Consider the following 20,446-nt stretch of genomic DNA (forward strand, 5'->3'; position numbering starts at 1 on the left):
TAGGAATCATAATTCATACCAGACCCAGAAAAAGAGATCTTTGCAGAAAAAACACAGTTGAAATGGTATTCTTGCCAGAAGCCATATACCATTCTGAAATTTATTTCTTTTTTAGTGGAAGAAAGGACTTCAAAGCCATAAGTATACACATACGCTACAAGTATGTCTAGAATCTAAATGTAGGAACCTCTGAACCAACTGCCACATGATACTATTAGCAATTCTATCATTTATACTATGAGATAATAACAAAATGAGGAGATGCAGAGATTGAAAGATGACATAAATTACCCAAGTAAAGAATAGTGAGGTTTGGAAGAGAGACAATTCTATGATACCAACGTCATCCATCATTTGAACATTTGAACATTGATATTCCCAACACCTTTAGGATAAACTACAAGTTTCTTTATATGGCTTACAAGTCCTTTCCTGATTTTACCCTTTGAAAACTAAGAAATGAGTACATATTTTGAGTAGTCATTTCCAAAGCAAAGAAAAGCATGTGGGGGCATAATATGAAAAATAAAAACACTGCTTTGAGAGACAGCAGAGGTGATGTTCTGGTGTCCACTTTGCCACCAACCATGCTCAAGTCACTTTTGGTCATCTATGAATGACTGTGGAGAGAGGCCAGGTGACAGCTGAAATCAGTAGTGGTCTAACAGTTTATTAATTCACTTGTGATTTCTACTTTATCATCAGAATTCCTAAGCATTCCACAAGGCTTATGACTGGTGTGTTTCACATCTTATTCTTTCTTTATGAACTGTGGTGTGGATTAACATAAATTTAAGAGGCAATTGTAAATCATTTGAACATTGATATCCTTTGAAAGTGTTAAAAGGACCTTCTGGTAGTGAAAGACAAGCATGAAACTCATGCTTTTATTTACTTTATTGCAATGTACAAGTTTTTTTAAACTCCAGATTTAGTACTTTGCCCATCTGTTTCCTTTAACATTCCTTTGAGAATGATCCTTTAAATTTCAATGAGTTGCAAAAAGACTGTTTTGGTAATATATCTATCGTGCTGAAGCAATTCAAGTTGGCACTAGTTCTAAATCTAAGGAAACCCTCCTTATATCCATTCATCAGGAGATATCTTTGGTGTCTTTCACAGTAATATTAAGAATTTTTTAGTATGAGAGTTCTCCCAGAGGTTTCTCAAAATAAGTACTTTCTAAATAGGCTTCTCAAGGAATACAATAAAAGCAAAGATAGTATCATGTCAGCTGCTTAGAAGAGAAAAAGAAAAAAAAACCCTCATAATTGGTCTATAAAGATTTCTTATAAGAAGCCCCTGCTGCTTAAATAAAAATTTTAAATGAGTATTAAAGTTTCAATACAACAATACAAATTAGTAGACTATAAAATACACAAATATAAAGTGGCTCAAAATATGCAATCACTATTTTACCACAAACTATAAATTTCATCCCAAACCATCCATTCCCTGGAAATGAAGCTTAATTCTGAGAAGATACACTTTTATGCATTTCTAAAATCTGAATTCTGCCAGAAACTGGCATCTTGGGAGTCTCCTCATGGCTTTCTGCCTGACGTCTCCCCAGCCTGACTTCCCCCCACCCTGCATCCTCCCCCTGTGTTCACACAGGAGTCCCAGGGCACTGCTCACCACATGAGGAGGCACCCAGGCAAGATTCTGCAACTTGAGCAGTGACATTCCAATTAACTGTACACATTGTCAAGGCAGTGATGATGGAATTTTCAAGTATGTGGCAGAGCTTCGTTCTGGTGGAAAAAGAAAGAAACTGATTCCAAGTGTAATAATTAGGATTTTCACTCTTTTGGGGTAAAAGCACAGTCAGAACATCACTGTCACTCAGGTACTGCAGAACCTAGAGAAGTTTGTGTCCTAAAAGAGTGATGGACAATAGGTATCACTATAGAACTGCCTCCCATAGAGCTAAGGAGACTTCCATCTGGCCTGCTAGGCTCAGGAAAGTTGGGAAGCCTATCAGGATTTATAGTAGAGGACAGGAAAACAAAACAGATGAGGAACAGATAAAAGGTGAAGGATTTAAGAGAACCTGAGTGAACTGAGTTCATGGGACAGATTTTAGCAGGAGAGAGACTTAGGAGAGAAAATTTGAACATGTTCACTAAGCTGTGATTGAGATCTCTTCCAGGACTTTTTTGGGGACACTGCAATACACTTGATCTTAGCCAAAAGGCCAAGAAGCAATGTGGGGGGGGGGGGACATTGCCATAAGTATTTAGTTTCTCTTTAATTAACTCATTGCATTATTGATACTGTTTTGAAAGTGGCACCATCTGCAAGAGACATATTAGTCCCTCAGGCATAACTGGAAGTCACCCTTTCCAAGATGAGGATCTGATCATGTCAACTTCACTCCTGAAAGTCCTCTACTGAAAGTCCTCCAAAAGTTCCTAATCACTGTGCTTAGCACTGCATGATCTGGCCCCTACCTTGGTTCAGGCACATCTCCTGCCATCACCCAAAATCTATACTCCAGCCACATATAAAATGGATCATTCTCAAAATGTACTGTTGTAATATTGTGCCTTATAATAAGAAATATATATTTGGTCTTTCTCACATTCCTAGCACAAACCTCCTAAAGCCATTAATGTTTCTTAAATGTTGAGAGAGGTAAAGATGTCTCTTGTTATGTTAATAAGATGACTTTTATTACCCTAAGGAAAGGGGCTGGCTCCCTGGGGAACCAACAAGGTGAATAGAAGGTTGGAATTTTCAGTTCCTCTGAGGAGAGGAGCTGAAGGTTAAGCTAATCACCAATGGCCAATGATTTGATCAGCCATGCCTATGTAATGAAGCCTCCATAAAAATCCAAAAGGATGGACTCCAGAAGCTTCTGGACTGGTGATCATTTGGAAATGTGGAGAGAGTTGCCTGCTTAGAGATTACAGGAACTCTGCATGCTTTCCCACCTACCTTGCCCTATGCCATGTGTCTCTTCCATCTGGCTGCTCCTCATTTGTATTCTTTTATTATAAACTGCTGATCTAGTAAGTAGAATGTTTCTCTAAGTTCTGGGAGCCTCTTTAGCAAATTGATCAAACCCTAGAAGGGCTTGTGGGAACTTCTGATCATTAGCCAGTTGGTTAGAAACACAGGTAACAATCTGACTTTGTGACTGGGGTCTAAAGTGATGAGACATTTGGGATGAGTCTTTGGGACAGAGTCCTTAGCCTGTGGGATCTGACGCTATCTCCATGTAGATTGTGTCAGAATTGAGTTGAACTGTAGTACACCTGGCTGGTATCAGAAGATCACTTGGTGAAATACACACACACACACACACACACACACACACACACACACACAGTGATCTCATAGTCACACTCACACTCACTTTTACTCCCTCAGCTTGAAACACATCCATACCCCATTCATCTACCTATACAACAAGTATTTGTTGAGCACCTCTTATGTGTTAAGTACTGTTCCAAGCCTTGAGTGACCGAAACAGTGAACAACCACCACCACCACAACAACAAAGCAGTGAACAAACCACACAAAAAGTTGCTGCCTACATGGGTTGCATATTCCCTTGGGTGATCTTCATGCCATTCAAAACATCCTGCGATATCAACAAAATGCAGTGTGGACTTTGTTTGAATCTTAAAAATCATGAGACAGATGAAATTTGAATCTGACTGGATATTTGAAAATACCAAGAAATTATTATTGATTTTTTAGGTGAGATAATAGTATTATAGTTATGGTTTTTAGATAAAAACAAGAATATTTGTCTTTTAGAGATAATATACTAAAATATTTATGGATACAATAATATAAGGGCTGGAATTAGATTCAAAATAGTCCATTGAGGGCTTGGGGGCAGTGAGGAGAGTGCAGATGAAACACCAGATCTTATATTATTAACAACTGTCATTCGTTAATAATTGTTAATTCATCCCTCTACTTTTGTATATGCTTGAAAAATTCTATCATATGAAGTTTAAAAAAAAAAAGAAAACAAAGTAAAGATGTATTGGGCTTCCTGCCCCCTACAAGCTTTCCCTGGGTCTCCAATCCCAACTCCACTTCCTGAAAGCCAAGGGCTCCTCTTGCTTTCCTAGCCACTTGGCTCCCCTTATCTTCATACCATTTCATGACTGTCACTTCATGTATCATTCCCATGAGACAGCCACTTGAAGGCAGGGACCCTCTGTGTCTTTCTAATCATTCTTTCTTCAGCTCCAGCTATAATGCCTGTTAGAAAAATAGACAGTAGGCATCATCTCTGAAAATGAAGAGCCAAAGGCTGTAATAATCAGATTTTAACGAAGATGGCATTGGTTTTGAGGGAATAGAAACTTGATAGCTATTTGCTATACTACAGAAAATGATCTGGCCAATGCAATTCTATTCATTCAACATGTATTTACTGAGTCCTCCTATGTGTAAAAGATCCTGTGCTGGGGACCATAAACTCCATATTAACAACTGTCTTCTTTCCTTGGAGTATCCATGAAAGACTGAGGGAAGATGCAGGGGTGCCCCTGCATATGTGCACACACACACACACAATTAGTTATTTTCTCATTGTTGGTCCCTTCGGTGTCTAGTTGAGGCAAACAAAGTTAGTATCCCTGTAGTAGTACCTAATATCTCTGTTCACTTATTTCATGTACTGTTTTGATAAGGAATATAAAACTCTTTGTCATCTAAAATGGTAGCCATTAGAGACACCTGGGTGGCTCAGTCAGTTAAGTGTCCAACTTCAGCTCAGGTCATGATCTCATGGTTCATGGGGTCAAGCCCCACGTCAGGCTCTGTGCTGATGGCTTGGAGCCTAGAGCCTGCTTCAGATTCTGTCTCCCTCTCTCTTTCTCTGCCCCTCTCTTACTTGCACACCAACTCTCTCTCTCTCTCTCTCTCTCTCTCAAAAATAAACATTAAAAAAATTTCAAAATCTGTGATAGTCTAGCTCAATGATGGCACAGTATGACAGCCAAAGATATTCTTAATACAATTGATTCCATCAATTCCAAGATAAAATATACTTTGAAAGAGCTATTAATAATGCACAAAGTGTTACAAAACAGAAACCAGGATCACTGTTACAAATTCTCCAATACACCACTACTAAGTAGGGCCAATTATCATGATCTTCACCATCATAGGATCACACAGGACATGCACCTCAAAGAAACTGACCACACTTTAGTTGAATGAACAAGTGAATGAATCTCATTAGTTTGAACTAATGAAACAGTGTCATATACTTAATGTTCATGTTATAGATGAAAATGCTAAAGCTAAAAATTATATCTTGATAAAAAATTTTAGAGAAATTCCTTTGATAGCCAAAATATTTTGACCAAGCATCTGAATATAAATAATATTTGACAATATTCAAGCATGTGTTTCATATATTTTAAGCATATTAGTTTATAGTACTAAGTTTCATTAACTATAAAGAAAAATTTTATTAAAGCAAGTGAGATTCCTACCTATTCCTGACTTGCAGTGTTCTCTGGTATGGGAGGCAGCACCCAGTTGCTGAGACCAGAAACATGACTTGAACTCTCTTTTGGACTCTCCTTTTCTCCCAGCCTTATCCACCTGATTATCAATGTGCATTGTGCCTGTGATCTAGCTTTTCCTCTGGTCTGCCTGAGAAACTCCCACTTTTCCTCACAATTCACAGTTCTGTGTAGCCTAACCTGACACTCCCAGGCAGATTTGGAAATTCTTAACATTTCATATAATCCTCAGTCATATTTTTATTACAGCATATTCATTATCTTATTATTCGAACCCATCCTCCCTTACCAATGAGGTGGATAACAGCCAATTCAGGCTAGGTAAGACTGATGGGGCAAACCAATATCCACAAGAGGGAGCCAATAATCAGGACTCAGAGATCAGAAATTAGCCCTCTATAGAATCAAGGGATAGGGTTAAAATGGTACCTGGAAGACAAAGCTATGATGTAGGAAGGAGAGGACAAAATGGAGAGCAGTTTAGTGAAAGGAAGAGCATCCAGAAATATTGCCACATACATTGGTGGGTCAGGGGATGACATTTGCCAGAGAGAGCTTTGGTACATGGGGAATATTAAGCTGTCTAACAGAACCAAGTCAAAGCAATCATCAGGAATGTTCTGTTTATGTGCCAGATGAATGGTAAGCTATTCCAGGTAAGTGGAAACCAGGGCTTTGATTCAGCTGGGATTCCAAAGCTGGAGCATGTGAAAGAGTCTGTGGGGGAGCTGGTTGTTATGGGGTGAGAGTACAGGGCAACTGAATCTATGGCTCAGTACCCAAGAAAAGGATAGAAAAAGTTAAGGAGACTAATTAATTTACTCAATAAATATACAGTAAGTGCCTATTGTGTGCCAAGTGCTGTGCCAGTGTCTTAGTAAACACGAGCTGCCACAACAAAATATGATAGACAAGGTAGCTTCGACACCCAGTTTTGGAGACCGAAAGTCCACGATCAAAGTACCAACACAGTTGGTGTCTGGTGAGAGCCCTCTCCTTGAATGGCAGATGTCTGCCTTCTCACTGTATCTTCACAGGGCCTCTCCCTGGTGTATGCAGGTGGAGAGAGCTAAAGCAAGCTCTCTGCTCTCCCCTTTCATACGGGTACTAATTCCATCATGAGGGCCCCACCTATCACCTCATCTAAACCTATGTATCTCCCAAAGCTCCCACCTCCAACTACCATCACATTGGGAGGTAGAGCTTTACCATGTGAGTTGTGGGGGACACAATTCAGTCGATAGCAGCCTGAGTGCTTTGATGTTTATGGTGGAGCAGATCCTTTACAAGTACAAGAGACAGAATGTTGCAGAGAGGAAAAACTCAGAGGGGTTTTGAAAAAAATTTTTTAATGTTTATTTTATTTTTGAGAGACAGAGACAGAGCATGAATGGGGGAAGGGCAGAGAGAGATGGAGACACAGAGTCCAAAGCAGGCTCCAGGCTCTGAGCTGTCAGCACAGAGCCCAGTACAGGACTTGAACTCATGAACCATGAGATCATGATCCAAACGAGTCGGATGTTCAACTGACTCAGCCGCCCAGGGACCCCAAAACTCAGAGGTTTTTAAGGAGAATGCATTTATAGTAGTAAGTTTCATTATCTATAAAGAAAGATTTTATTAAACCAAGTGAAATATGTACCTATTCCTGAGTTTCAATGTTCTCCAGTATGGGAGACATACCCAATCGTTGACACCAGAAACCTGGCTTGAACTCTCTTTTGGACACTCCCTTTGTCCTAGCCTCATCACCTGATTACCAAAGTTTTGAGAAAAATGTATTTCAGGGGTTGCTAGTCATCAAGTTTAAGGAAATCGTAGAAGACAAGAATGGGACCCAAACCAGGGTCAGAAGCAAAAAGTCTGTGAAATAATAAGAGCCAGGGATATTCAGGACAGCAGCTTGGGAAGATGTGCAGAAGTAACAAACAGCATATGGGGTAGGCGGTTTGAGGGGCAGGGTTCCTTGTGGTCACTGAACCCAAGGAAAAGGCAGGTGAGCTGTTGAATTTGTTCAGAAATGAGGGAGAAGGGGTGTTAGACGCAAGTTCCTCTTCAGGCTGTAGCAATCACAGAACAGTCAATATATATTTGTTGAGTAACTTAATGAATATGACTGTCCTGCTTTTAAAATTGATTTAAATTAGTCTGACCCATAAGGAATACTTTTTTTAAACCAATAACTCTTGTAAATTTCTGTCCCCTTTCTAAGACTTTCTCCTCCCTCCTGTCTTTCCTGACTCTCCCTGAACATAAAGAGTTTTTTGAATCATATAAACCAATGAAGAGAAAGGGACTCAAGCTAAGTAATCAAGGTGGATACCCTGGGGGAAGTCATAGCAAAAGACTTGATGCAGACACACTCATTATTTGTGATTTTCATTTGGCTACGTAACCCTTCAATCTGTATCACGGGCATAGCAAAAATTCACTAGCCTTCCCTCCATGGTGCCAGTGGAGAAATCACCCTCGTGCCTTATAGTTCACAACTCAATGAATGTTATTTGGGTTCTTGTTGAAGCCTTGTTAGGATGTTATGTAATAGAGGAAGAAGCCTGCGGGGACAGCAAGGCCACTCGATGCTTTGCAGCACGTATTGTCTTCCCACTCATTGCCTTGCCAACGTGGGTGTGTGCACGTGGTCCTTCCCGGAGCCACTTCCACTGGGCTCCTGGAACAGCCTCCTCTGTCATTGGCTGTGTTGCTGGGAATCTGTCAGTTAGATTCTCCTCACTCCTGGGGGGGAATAGCATGAGGAAGTTCAGTCAGGGTCAAGGAAGCTTGTTTTCTCTTCCTCATCAATGGATTTACTCTATAAACTGATTTGTCCTGCCAAATAAAAGGAAATCCTCTTTGTCTTCCACGCTTAAGCTTCCCTAACGTAAGCACCATCTCAGGAGTCATGATTAAGTCTAAAACTTATTTCAAACACGCACGTTGCATTTGTTTTTTCCTGGAATGATGATGAGATCAAGGCCTGTGTCTATGAAGCAGTTTGTGAGAAATTTCTGGAAGTATAAGGTGTTTATCAGGATTGATGGTGGTGGTTTGAAGTTATTTTACCCCTTTGCGGTTCTGTTATTCTCTAAGGATTTTAACCCCATTTCCTGAAATCCTCACATAAAGGCTTCAATAATAAAACTTTCCAAATAGCAAAATGTTAGAAAGCCTTAGTGCATGATCTAGCCTATGTCTGGTAATATTCAATTCCTCAAGTGTTAAGGATATTAAAAATGAGCCTTCCTAAAGTTGCAGTAAGCCTTTATATATTTCTTCAGACACCATATGTTAAGTGCCAAAATATTAGATCTCAAATGAGCTATGATCAGAAAAATAGTGTCGAAAAGAAAAACTAGCCATAAAAATCATAAAGTTTTTAAAAGGGTGAAATGGCCTCAAAGATCAGTGAAATTGTCACTACAGTCCTGTCACCTTGCAGCTGAGGGGAAGCTAAGCCCACTCAGGTGACATGATTTGTAGACAGTGACAAAACTCAGGGGTGAAGAAATGACAAAATAGAGGTCTTCTATTCCCCAAAGTCAAATGCTGTGCTATAGAACATCCTAGTCCACGGCACATTCTCCCGTACCAAACTACACATTTAGGAATGCATGTTTTGTATTAACATTCCAAACTACTATGAAAATTGAAGACTATGTCTCTACGTATTTCCTTAAACATTTCCAAATGGGGTTTGGTTTTGTTTTTTTTTTTCAGTTTTTGCATTGCATTTGAACTTTATTCCCAATTCAAAAGCTTGGCATAAAAGCAAGTCTTTGGCATTTTTTAAAAGATGGAGATTTCCTTTGTGTCTTAGACCTTAGAGCTTCCTCAGACCTTGTTTCATCTTAGCTAGTTTGATTTTCCTTTTTTAAACTCCTTTATTTTTATTGAATGAAAAAAGTGTGCTTCATTTTCTAAAAAAAAAAAAAAGTATTTATCATTTACCTCCTTGTCCCTTGAAATCCTTGTCTTATTTAGCCATAAAAGTCCAAATACAATTTAACACATAGCAGAAAAAGAGGTACAATTGGAAAAATGAGAGTTTTGCTAAAGTAAGCAGTATTTCTTAGAAGATCATAGGGAAATTAATTATCTATGAGCTATACACCTGTTAGCACTGAATACCACCTTCTCTAAATGCTACCATCAAGGTATCAAATCCCAATGTCTTTTGTCCAACGTCAGGTATGGTTATCCCCTTAGAGATTTGAAGATAACAGATATATATCAATTATACTAGATAGGTGAAAGATTATTAGAGTGAGGATTTTATTTCTCCAGGCTGACTGCAGTTCTAAAGAATGAATATTAAATGAAAATTAGTGAAGAATTTTAATTCAAATCTATTTAGTATTCTTGAGAAGTTCATCAAAAATAACCACTGACATGTCATTATCCAACAAGTTCAAAGTACTTCCTACTCGGGAAAAGAAGACACTTCATGTTCTATATAATCATGCTATCATAAGAATAAAAAAAAAACCTATGATTTGACAGAAGGTATTCTTCTCCTACAGGAATTTAAAAAAGGGAGAAACCCAAGTTTTTGAGTGCAAAAATAATTGTTGTAGTAATCAGTATTAAATTTGGCTAGAAGCAATACTGCAGTATTGCATCCCAAGACAGCAGTATCATTGGAATCAATATAATGGATGAATAATTAGTTTGCAACATAACCATGTATTTTACCAAAATACCTCCCTTATATAACAGAAAAGTGAGCAAGTTTAAAAACAGTGACTCATGAACACCTGCTACTTCTAAAAATCAAGTGATACACATACATATTATACAGAGGCTAGTAATCTCTTTTTAGAGATCTAGATCTCTCTTTTTATTCTCTACCTCTGTCAGCCAACTCTCTTTATGGCTTTTAAGTCCATCAAGCTTCTGAATCCTCTCCAGCTCATCTCATAACAAAAGTTGACCACCTGACACGCAGGCCTGGTTTTGTGAAAATACATTAATCCCACCCTAAGATTGTGATAACCTGAGTCAACAGTGAACACATTAGTGAAATACAATTGCTGGCTTATGGAGTTATTCCAGTTAGCCACTGAGCAGGAGGCATCTCCTAGTTCTTCCATTGTTTAAAGATTCATTCAATTGGTCATTAAGCTGAATGGACATAAAAGATGAGGCAATGAAATCATGAGTTGATCTGGCCACAGAAATAACTCCCATCTTTAAAAAAAAAAAAAACTTAATATTAATTCAATTTTTTATTTAATATGTCATGTCTAGATAGAGACTTTGAGCTGTAACAAGTAACGATCTTCAAACCACACTTACTGAAATGCTTTACGTCAAAGATTTTTATGGACCTTTGAGACAGTCTAGAATCCTGGAAAGAAAATTAAAACCTCTAAACAGGTAAAACAAATTCATACCACAATTATTTCAATCAATGTAAAAAAATATCATGCATGTGTTTTTTTCCTAAACAAAATTAAACTGACGACTAGGAGAACTGATCTAGATGACACCCTAAAAAGTGTCTTGCCTTAGTCCCCTAGTTGATAGAGGGGAAAACTGAGGTCTAGCAGGTTAAGTGATATAGAGTTAAACATAGATCAGTGGCTCTTATGTGAATAAACTGGAAATAGGTGGAAGGTCACATGAGTCTCTCTTCTCTGTTTTGTCCATGCAGGACAGAGTTCACAATCATTCTTGTGCCTCCACCTCTAATATCATCTCTTTGTATCCTCTTGTTCCAAGTACCTGTCTATGTGCTATTCCTAAAGAGTCTGAATTTCCCAGTTAACTATTAAGTTTGGAAAATAATCCCTTAAGCCAGAACATGGTCTTAAATTACACTGTCATCCATGGCATATGAATAGATGCTCCCTAACAGAAGTGGTCTCTGATCAAACTGATTTGGGAAATGCTAGGATAAACAAAGGTTTCTTCTCTGTAAGATTGTTTCAAGCCTTTAATACATTGCTGTGCTGCATGAATCTTTGAATGTGTGTATCCCAACCTTATTTGCTAAGATTTTTTTTAAATAGCATATGTCATAGACACTACAGTAAAATGAAACATAATATGGGAAACACTGTGACATAAGCTAATTCCTAATGAGCTTAGCTCAGATGTGTCTTTTTCAGAAATACACTTCTTTTACAGTTGTGAATGAAATGATTATTTTGAAAATTTGCAAATGATATAGTAGAAAATTAAACTGGCCTCTACTAATACTAGCCAATGATAAGATATTAGAGGATTTGAATTTTAAAGTTTTTGGAAGACTATAAAGGTTTTAAGATGTGAGGAAATTATAATTTAAGACAGCATTTCATGTACCGTGAATACACGCTCTACCAGTTAACACCCAATGACTTCACATATGCATCTGCTTCCTTGTAAAGCTGATCCTAATAATAGAAGTGCGCTGAGCACTGCATGCCAGACTGTGCTAAGTACTCTCCATTGTTCACAACAGCCCTCTAAGGTAGAGTCTTCTTATCATTCAGACCAAACTGGTCTAGTTTTCAGGCCTATGCTATTCACCTCACTACAGCACTCCTTCGCCAGGCCATCCTAATTACCAAAGCTCCCATAATTCAAACATAAACCTGCTTTCTCTTTTCATACCACAGTTCCAGAAAGTGCCAGGATTTAAGCCAGGATTCGGTCTCTATTTCAGAGCCATTTCTCTCACCGTATGTGGGAAATACTGAGCTTCTTTAGAGTAGGCACTTCGATGTATGCCATGGATAAGGATGCCATAAATTAGGCAGATACACTGGGGGCAACCAAGCTCATTCTAGTTCCAAAGAGGCTCAGAGCACTGCATGGGCTAACGGTGACCTCACGAGTTCACGGTCGTTAGTACTCTTCCTTGAGTCTAGTGCTACTGCCATTCCCCAAACTATTTGTAATGAGTGTGTGTAAAGGGGCTTGTTCTAGAAAGCAAATTGATTACCTCACTAAGCATTCTACTTTGGGTTTAGCTGGCATTTGTTTTCAAAGTGAGAGCTTCTTCAGAAAGTATCCTGTAGACTTACATGCTGGTGCAAGCTGTATGTAGGAGGCTGCTGAATAAACCTACCTGAAGAAGTTTTCAGATGACCCAGAGTTCTTGATCATGACATGGGCAATTACAGTCACCCCTTGAACAACACGTGTTTGAACTGTGAACGTCTATTTACATGTGGATTTGTTTTGATAAAGTACTGTAAATGTATTTTCTCTTCCTAAGATTTTTAAAATAACATTTTCTATTTTCTAGCTTACTTTATTGTAAGAATGTAGTATATAATACATACAGCATACAAAATATGTGTTGACCTACTGCTTCTGTTAGCTTCAGGGATTTAGATACAAGTTATACATGGATTTTTGACTGCATGGGGTCAACTGCACGCCCCTAACCCCCCTGTTGTCCAAGAATCCACTGTAATAATTTGCTTTACTACAGCTATTGCTTGCTTGAAAGTTTGCTTAAGTTTTATGATTTCATATTAGGACAGTACTTCCAATATATTTATTACTAAATGTATTTATTGCAGAATATTTCTGCTTATCACTGTGTATTTCCAAAGAAGTACTAACAACAGCACCAATACATTGTTCATTTTTAGGTACACAATCTTAAAGGAGAATGTAGTCTAAATAAAAATTAGTAGAAAGTCAAATAGAGACTATGAATTTTTATCATTTCATTGAGTGAGTGCCTATACTTTTAATTTTTAAAAAATTCAATCTAGGGGGGCCTGGATGGCTCAGTCAGTTAAGTATCCAACTTTGGCTTCAGTCATGAGTGCACGAGCCATGAGTTCAAGCCCTGCATTCGGCTCTATGCTGACAGCTCAGAGCCTGGAGCCTGCTTTGAATTCTGTGTTTCCTTCTCTGCACCTCCCAACTCATGCTCTGTCTCTCTCAAAAATAAACATTAAAATTTTTTAAAAATAAAAATTCAATCTAACTCTAAACACATCTCTTTAGCATAGTGAAGATAGACAAAAACAATATGAGTAGACCTTTCTAAAGTGCTTACACCAATCCTACCTAACATATCTCTAGAAATATTTTCTCAATAGGTAGAGATGGGATATCACAAATTATGTTAATTTACAGAGAAAAACCTTTTACCTAACATTCCATATAGCTTGGGTGAATTCGTTGCTATGGCACATTTTCCTCACTTATTAACAGGGAGACAAAAGAAATTTCTTTCATGTCCTCTCCATTCCTTTGAGATTTCTCCACAGCAATTTTAAACTCCTCACCTGCCCACATAAAAGGCACAGTAGAGAACTCAGCAATCATCCAGCTATTTCAGACTTTACTGACTTTTGCCTCAATTATCTGAAACTTCAGAAAAATCATCTTTTTAAATTATCTACGCAGTTTCCTAAATTCCTCCTATGAACTCTGTAGTAATTTATAACTAGTTCCATAACCTTTAGAATGGAACCCCTTGCTTGAGATTGCGTTGTGTGGATAATCTTAATGAGACTCTACCGCTGAGTACATCTTTCCAGTCTCGGATGGAGGAGAGTACTAAGCGTCATCCCTGAAGAGTTGCGACAATGTAAACATAAAATATTTATCTAGCATTTAGTCAGACAGACAGGCACAAATAAAGGTCGTTAGTATGTGCTAAATCATAACCATGGCCATAGCAATAGAAACATGAGGAGAAAAAAAAAAAACCTGTCAGGAGCTCATGGCCATGTTCTCACAGGGGAGGAAGAACACAGAGAAGATGTATTTCTCTTCATTTATCTTGAGCAAATGTTTGCCTTGGTCTATTTTTGCTTTCTCTCCCACTTCCTACTACACAAGTCACACTTGTTTAGAATCAGTCATGTCAATATTTAAGAGACTCATTTAGCAGCTGCATTGTCTCCACTTCCTGTAATCACTGAGCACTAATGTGTAGCCATTTTCCACTTTCAGAATAACTTTAAAGCGTAGTTATCCCCATCCTTATAACCTCTTCCCACAAGCAATCTCTATATTTCGAATCAGACAGCTTCCAGTAATAGTTCACTGGTTCTGGAAATCTGCTTTGTCTATGGTTCACATGGTGTGCTTTAAAATAGCTCAAAGAAAGGTGTAAAATTAATCTATTAATTCAATCCCACTGACCTCCTGAATCAGAACTCTTCAGTGACAAACTCTGGACATTGACATTTTCTTATACTTGTAATAATTTCCTTTCTTTATTTGTTACCCTTACTAATCAGATATTGAATATTCTGGATTGACTCTGGTTTCCTTATCATTTCTTTCTTATTGTCCTTTTTTTTATTTTTGTCGTTTTGTTCTCCTTTTCAGGATACACTTCAATTTTATCTTCCAAATTTTCTGGTAATTTTTGTTTAGGTTTATTTATTTGATGGTGTAAGAGTTGCCAGGGGAGGGCAACCGAGCAGCCACTTTGCTGTGGAGAGCTGCATGCACTGACAACCCCCACCTGCAAACCTGGAATGACCCGCGCCATTTGAAAAGCACCAGCGGCCATTTTATTGGGGGTCAGATAATAGTTCCAGGCACCGCCAGGGACCAATGACCCCCACTCTCAAACTGGACGGTCTCAAATTGGAATGCCTCACCATGGAATGCCAGCATCCCCCACCCCACCGAAGCGAACAGCCAACTGAATCCTGCCACCGTCCAAAGATGACCCTACATGGCTATCGGCCCACCTGAGCTCAAACCCGGAACTTCTGCACCCATAAAACACCTTGCTCTCCCATACCAGATGTGACTTCCCTGACTCCCCACTCCGGAGTCACGGAACCTCACCCAGGAATTGCAGACTCCACTAAAGGCCTTCTTGGCTCCATAACTTGGTCTCTCTCTTTCCTCTCACCTCTGCTTCCATCTATCAAACCTTACAGATGGATAGAGAGAGAAAGAAAAACAATGAGCAGCGAAGGCGCAGAGAGAGATGGAGAGAAAGAGAGTCACAGGCAGGCTCCATGTTGTGTATCAGTGCAGAGCCCAATGAGGGGCTCAAAGTCACTAACGGTGAGATCATATCACGAGCCAAAATCAAGAGTCAGATGCTTACCTGACTGAGCCACTCAGGCACCTCCAACTTTTCCTGTAATTTTTATTTTGCCATTACATTTTTAATTTCCAAGATCATGTTTATATTCTCTTCCTTTTCCTTTTTTTCATTGTGCCACTTCCTTTTTCCTTAAAAAAAAATGCAACATTTCTTTTCTCTGCAAAGATATTCAAATTATAGTTCCGTTGAAGTTTTTTCATTTTCCTTGCATTATCTCCATTTCCTGGGTTTTCTTTTTCTTTGTCATGGGGTCTCTCTTGGATAGTAGAAGCCATCTTTAAGTATCTGGTGATCCTTGGTCGTCCATGCATATTTAACATTGGAGCATTGTAAAGCTGGCTGGAAGCCAGAGCTGGGAGTAAGGCACGCAGAATGCCTGGGACACAAAATGTAAGGCAGTGCACATATACTCAGAGTAGCACAAGTGTGATATGGGGACTGTGCACATTGTGAGGAGACTCAGTGCTTCCTTAGGTGTCCCACTCTGGGCTTTCCCTAGAGTCACTTACTGGAAGTTCCACATGCGTGAGTGGGGCTTGGAGAGGTGTAGAGTGTGGGAGAGTGGTAGGGGACTCGGCAATTGTGCACAATGGGCTCCAAACATCTGTATCTGAAGATGTTTCTTCTGAGGAAGTTTAGACTCTCTAGGGAAGGATCCTCAGCCTACCGAAAGAAAAATGAGCCTGACTGCCACTCTGGAGCTGTCCTGGGGGAAAAGGGCTGAGGCTGACCATTTTGCAGGCAGATCAACACTCCCTTGTTTTCAGTTTAGCTTTCCACTCTTCTTCTGGAGCCCCGAGCCCTAAGCCTCTCTGGCTCAGTTTCTCCAGACAAAAAAATCCTCTCCTGAGGGAGTGGGGGATACGTGACCATCTGACAGTGATGGGCGAGAACAGGAAGCCAGGATTCCTTATCACTTCTTGTCCAGACTTTTCAACAATCTCCTCTTCATCTTCCAGCCTTTACTTTCCATGCTTTCTTGGAGCCCTTAATTCCTAGAATAACTTTCATGTGCTTACACACACACACACACACACACACACACACACACTGTAGATACTTAGGTTCCCCTTCTTCCTCTATTATGAGTTATTTGTCATTGCTCCAACCACTATCTATCCCTGGGATCATAAATGTCATCTCATTTCATCACAATGGTATGAGTGCTTTTCTTTTGATTTTTCCTGTTTGGGGCAAGTTTTAAGAGAAGAGGGGCTAAAAATGTCTTTGCCGTCTCAGGTTCACCTTTCCATTTTAAAAATATACTAGTCCCCTCAAAAAAGTTTTCTCTTAAATGTTTATCCAGTTCAGTGGATAAACACAAATGAATAGATTTTGTAACTCACATTTCTAATACTTGCCACACTTCCAAACTTCCAGTCAACCCAAGAATTATGAAGTGCTTAATATTTAACAAGGACTATACTAGTCTGTAAGGATAAAAACGTAACTAAGAAAGGTCTCTACTTTGTATAGATTTGTCATCTCTAGTGGGAAAACTGCAAGTAAAAATTAAGGATAAAAAAAAAAAACCCCTAACAGTTAGGGTCTTAGTAAGGGCTAAACAGAGTTCACAAAAGACGCAGAATGAGGTCAGGAAAGAGCCAGATCATGAAAGACAAGCTGGTGTGTACTGGGGCCAGTCCTGAGAACTGGAGGAGGGGACTCTGGGTAGATGGTATATCAGAGCTAAATAAAACAGAAGTACAAAGAGCTGGGCATTTCCCGAAGTCTGCCATCCATTCTGTACAGCCAGAATAGAGGTGTAGAATAGTGAAGACAAAGACGAAGAGTCCAGGGAAGGCTCCAGTTCCCTACCCCCACCTCCAGTTCCTCTCATTACATATGCAGAATCTGTTTTCTGAACTCTGAATCTGGGCCAGTCTTATAGCATCCTTTGCCAAATAAAATTCAGCAGACATGACTGTGCCAAATCGGAGTTTAGGCCTCAAGTATAACTTGCATGTTTCTGCGTGTGCTCTCTCTTGCTCCTCTGCCATCCCCATAAATCATGCCCAGGCTAGTCTGCTTAGAGGACAAGGGACAACAGGGACCATAGCCAGGCTGCCCCAGTTATTCCAGCTAAGTGCACCCTAGAACCAGCCACAGCCAGCTAAGATTAAAAAAAAAAAAGTGACTCAGGGGACCACTGCTATAAATGAGAGCAATAAATGTTTCCTAAGTATGCCTGTGATTTTGTGGTTGTTACACAGCATTATTGTGGCAATAGACAACTAATACAGATGCATTAGCCAGATGTGAAGGTTATTGTATAATACACCAAGGAATTTAAACGTATATATACGAAATGGAAACCCTTGAAGGGTGTTAAGAGGAGAGTGACATGATTTGATTTGCATTTTGGAGAAGTCACTCTGGCTGTAACATGTCGGTTGAGTTCTAAGTGGAATTTCTTGCAATCGTTTAGGAAAGAGATGGCAAATGCCTAAATGAAGCAACATCAGCAAAGATGATAAGAGGACAAATAGCAGAGACATCAGAGGAGTGGATAAGATAGCATACAGAGACTGGTTGTTTGAAGAAAGAGATGGAAAGCAAAGATTCTGGTATGTTTCCCAGGTTTTTGACAATATGAAATAAACTGGAGCTAGGCTGTAGAAGAAAATACAGTAACTTCAGTTTTACTATACTAGAGTCTCTATTATTCAGGTAGATGTTTGGAAGTCAGTTTTATAGATAGGTCTGGAGGTTAGAACTCAGCTCAAAAATTTTTATAGCAATGCTAATTTAGGAAATCACAGTACCTGAATGGTTAAGTAGAGCCATGAGGTTGGATGGAGTTGCCCAGGGGAAGGGTCTATACTGAAGAGAGAGCCAAGGATAGGGCACTGGGTGAGCGATGTTTAAGCTGCTTGCTGAGGATGAAGGGCCAGCAGAGGGCAGACAGAAATACCAGGAGGATCAGGTAGCTCAAAGCCAGGCGACCATTTCCAAAAGAGAGGGATTGATGCTATCTATTTGGTGTGAGTTGTATCTCTCCCATTAGCAAGACATGTCTTCCAAAATTTTAGAACAAGAAAAAGATTAAAAGGTCAAGAACTCAACAATGCAGTGACAGCTACAAAGTCACCTTTTCAAACTAAATAAGTAATTTTATAGGAGTTGGGCCCTGCCACTCTGACAACAAAATAGAAAGTTAAAATATTTTTGAAAATGTTTTTAAAAAATTATTTCAATAACTGTAGGATAACTAAGTGCCATTAAATTTAAGAGAGAAAAGAAAGGGAGTTATTTTTAACATCCATGGTAAATTTTCTTCTGATTCCAGGTGGCTTCCCTGGAGAACACTAGAATAGAAGCACAGTGAACATAAAGGTCATCTCTCTCTAGTGCAAAGCATGCTGGTCGTCTGATTATTTATAACTTGTCATTCACATCAGCTGATCGAAAAACAAGCCAGGAAGCATTTAGGCCAAATGTGCAGGGATTTGAAGGAGCCTACATTTTTTGATCTTCTGATATAGTATCTCCATCTTAATTTTGTCCTTCTTCAGGAAAGAGACTGACCACAGGTTAGCTGCTTACTGTGTTAGGGTTGTTTTATTTCATGTATACTCCTGGAAAACTTACTTTGTGAGCTTTGCCTTGTGAAGGAGTGTGAAATTAACACACCCAGGGTGTAAGGAACTCCATCTAGTATTTAGAAATCATTCAAACTTGGGATGTCTTGAGTGATGCCACCTGAGCCATACTATTGTCATTGTATTCTAGTCTGTACAGTTTTTACCAACACGGTCAGTATTGGGAGACAGCGGACTCTATGAGTCCACTAGGTTCATTTTAGGTCTCCTAGCTAAGGGAGCTTCTTCAAGGAGAACATAGCAGCTGCTCTAACCACAGGAGGGGGCCATTTCATCAATTTCAACCCTGAATATAAATAAGCAAAACTATTTCTGGCACCAGCAAGCTTCTCACCTGGTGGTGCTCACCAGTTTCAAAGGAAAAGTGCCTGGACCCTGTGTTGGTTGGGGTTTGGGTTGAGAGACCTGGAAGAATTCTGGCAGAAGTATGGCAGGTGGAGAGTGGTTCTATTTTAAATTTATTCATAGCATTTCACCAGCACACATCCTTGGAAATATTGGTGGTTAAAAACAGGAGCTTTTTAGCTTAAAAAAATTCTGTGCCTGTTTTAGTGACCAGGAACAAAAGCCTAAATCAAACTAGCTTAACAAGGACAGGCAGGAATTTCTTGGGCACACAACCAAAAGGCACAGAAGAATGCTCCCTTCAGAAATGACTGGCTTCAGAATTTAATGTCTTAAGGACGCTGTTGCTCCTTCTCCTTCTCTTGGTTCGGCTTCCCTGTGTGTTGACTTCGCTGTTAGATAGGTCTTCTTCTCATGGTAGCCAGTTGGTGTGGTCAGCTTCAGATTTCAAAGGCTCTTACACACAAGGACCCCACCAAAAGGGGAGCACTTCTTTTTCAAACATTCCAGCAAGAGTCTTGGCCCTGGCATGGCTCAGTCCATCTTGGGATATGTGCCCACCAGTCACTGTGGACCTATCCAGACAATGGCTACCACCACTACAAAGCCTATGGGGAGGGAGGGGCAGTGGTGTGGATGCACAGAGTGGACTGTATAAAGTCAAAATGAGGGGCACCTGGGTGGCTCAGTAGGTTAAGCGTCCAACTTCGGCTCAGGTCATGATCTCGCGGTTTGTGAGTTCAAGCCCCTCATCGGGCTCTGTGCTGATGGCTCAGAGCCTGGAGCCTCCTTCAGATTCTGTCTCTCTATCTCATTCTCTTTCTCTTTCTCTCTCTCTCTCTCTCTCTCTCTCTCTCTCTCTCTCTCTCTCTCTGCCCCTCCCCCACTTGTGCTCTGTCTCTCAAAAATAAATAAATGTAAAAAAAAGTTTAAGACAAAATGAATAATGGCTGGTCCCCCAGACTGACTCT

General features: G+C 39.6%; 1 long non-coding RNA gene across 3 annotated transcripts in view; it reads right to left on the minus strand.

Annotated features, from left to right (window-relative positions):
- The window catches only part of LOC115288137, a 294,944-nt gene that overhangs the window by 34,878 nt on the left and 239,620 nt on the right, over positions 1-20,446 (minus strand). The window lies entirely within an intron of this gene.

This window comes from Suricata suricatta, chromosome 3, assembly GCF_006229205.1.
Source record: "Suricata suricatta isolate VVHF042 chromosome 3, meerkat_22Aug2017_6uvM2_HiC, whole genome shotgun sequence".
Taxonomy (NCBI): domain Eukaryota; kingdom Metazoa; phylum Chordata; class Mammalia; order Carnivora; family Herpestidae; genus Suricata; species Suricata suricatta.